General features: G+C 29.7%; 1 non-coding gene across 1 annotated transcript; it reads right to left on the reverse strand.

Moving 5' to 3' along the window:
- Positions 1–242: 242 nt before the first annotated feature.
- On the reverse strand, positions 243–315 carry TRNAV-UAC (transfer RNA valine (anticodon UAC)). The gene has a single exon. It is a non-coding gene; the product is annotated as a tRNA-Val (tRNA).
- Positions 316–2,584: the final 2,269 nt, after the last annotated feature.

The following is a 2,584-nucleotide window of genomic DNA, read 5'->3' on the forward strand; positions in this document are numbered from 1 at the left end:
ATTAAAATGATGAATTTAATTATATATGTTAAATTAATAATTCTATATTACTTTGATTTAAGGATTTAATTCTATATTACTTTATGTGAACATTAGACCCATTATTTTGAAAAAATTAGTGGACTAGCTATAATGGTAAGCAGTTGGCCCACTTTGTTATTGAGCTTAACAATTGTCTACGACTATGTTGGCCCAACAATACTCATTGTTATAAGTGCAGTAGAACAATATCAAAAATACGTTGTTTCTGCCCGGGTTCGAACCGGAGACCTTTTGCGTGTAAAGCAAACGTGATAACCACTACACCACAGAAACTTTTATGATGGTTTAACAAAAACTCAAGACTTACACATTATATTATGTCCGACTGATTCCAAATTTTAACACTGTGATATACTGATATGATTATGCTTTCCCTAGTTTTTAAACCATACCATTCGACTCATACCAAATTCAACTGATACCATTCGACTATGATTATGGTTCTCTAAGCGTACATATAAGTATATAAAGTCAATCGTAATATTTTAATATTTCATTTTATTATATATTTATTTAAATTGATATCAGTATTTATTAATGTTACCTTTAAGTTATAAATAAAGAATTAATAAAGAATTAATGTATATGATATGGTTATCGGCTACATATAACAAATCTCAGTTATACGGAGTATATGATACATGTAAACTCATACATAAGTGCTACATATAAGAAATCTTTTCATTTTAAATATTAACTTTCAAGTTTACTTATTTACTGTATAAAGATTAAAATATTTATAGTTATTCGTCATAAAAGTAAGTTATAAATTTGAATTCAAGATGGATATGCCAACTTAACCATAGTCTTTTAGCATTTTCCAATTAGATTTTGTAAATGTCAACTATACAAATATACAAATACTGATTTGTGAAGGTAAAACGAGATTCAAATCGGCCGGCGCTATGCGCGGGGCCTTTCGGCTTACATATTCATATTTAACATAGTGTTATGTATTTACAGAAGGGAAAACGGCTCATGTGTTAAGCTTCGTTTTAGATGTCGATATGTTTAGCATTTTTTAAAAAGTGTGTTTCGAACGTAGCAAGTTTCGTTTTGTGCACACAATTTTTTCGAGCTTAATGGTGATGACGGTGAAAAATAGCTCGCGGCGAATAGAAAGATAAGCCCAGTTGAAGTTGTTGGTGGTTTTTTCTGTTTTATAAATAAAAAAATGTATTTACGTTTTATACCCTTGAAGAAGTTGCAATATAAACCCTGAAAGATGGGGTGAATTTGAAAATTTGTTACTATCGTTTGGTAGGCTGCAGGTGGTCTGAACTTCCAAAATCTACGTGCAACAACAACAATAACAACAAAACTCAATACCACATGAGTGATGTATGGGGATGTGAGATGTGCAAAATCCTTCCTCTATCTGAGAATAAAAACAAGTCATTTCTTCACCAGGAGTGAAACACTCTTAAAAGTAGAGAAGGTCATCTCTGTCTCTATTCGACGCATAAAGAGATTGTTTCCGAGTGGACCTCCGGCCAATAAGTTGGAATTTTTTTTAAAAAAAAATAGTATAATAAATTAAAAAATAATATAATAAATTAAATATCTGATGGTGTCAAATGACGAAAATAACCTTTAAGATTAAAAAGTTGATGTGAACTTTAAAAACATGGTTTCAAATGATATATTATTAAATTGTGAATTGTGATTAGGAAAGAAATAAATATCTGATGGTGTTACATGACAAAAATAACCTTTAACATTAAAAAATTGTCGTGAACAATAAAAACATGGTTTCAAATGATATATTATTAGCTATATATTCATTTGCAGAATGATTGAACAGTAATTTTGAAATTATATTGTATATATATTCAAATTGAAATTGACACTTGCCACTGTTCATTTAGGACACAAATGTAATAAGTTCTAACTTGAGGGGTAAGATACGTGAACAATAACTGACTAAAAAAATAATCAACACTACAGCAACCTTTGTTGACTTTTTTTTTTTCATTTTAGAAAACCCTGTTGTTTAAAGACGATATATAATTAAACTTGGATAAGTAAAATAAAAGCAGGTGTGCTGCTATGGTTACTGCGCCTGATTGTCAACAGCAGGACCTGGGTTCGAGCCTGGATCCCTGCTTTTTTTCCCGGATTATTTTGAACCCTTTTCACATTTTTTATTTATTATGCTTTTGACCCTTTAATTTTTTTTAATCTTTCACTTTACACCCTAAAATTCCTCCTTTCATTTAATATTTTAAAATATTTGCTACTTTCATAATTATTTCGTTATCCTTTTTTACAATTTCAAAAAAATTAATTCTTACTTTGTTTCCAAAAAACAAAACATGTGTATGTTTTGGTTTGTTGAATCGACTTTTGTTTTTTCGATTATGTTTGGGTTATTAGCGTTATATTATTTTAGTCGAAAACATATAATTACTTGCAACAGGTGAACAAACCGCTTCTCAAACGCAGCGAAGCGCGTCACCAAATACTTGTATATATTCAATTAGAAATTTTACAAAGTTACTATTTAATTAGGCCAAACCCGTAATAAAACACAACTTCAGGG

The sequence above is a fragment of the Rutidosis leptorrhynchoides genome, chromosome 4 (genome assembly GCF_046630445.1).
Source record: "Rutidosis leptorrhynchoides isolate AG116_Rl617_1_P2 chromosome 4, CSIRO_AGI_Rlap_v1, whole genome shotgun sequence".
Classification (NCBI taxonomy): domain Eukaryota; kingdom Viridiplantae; phylum Streptophyta; class Magnoliopsida; order Asterales; family Asteraceae; genus Rutidosis; species Rutidosis leptorrhynchoides.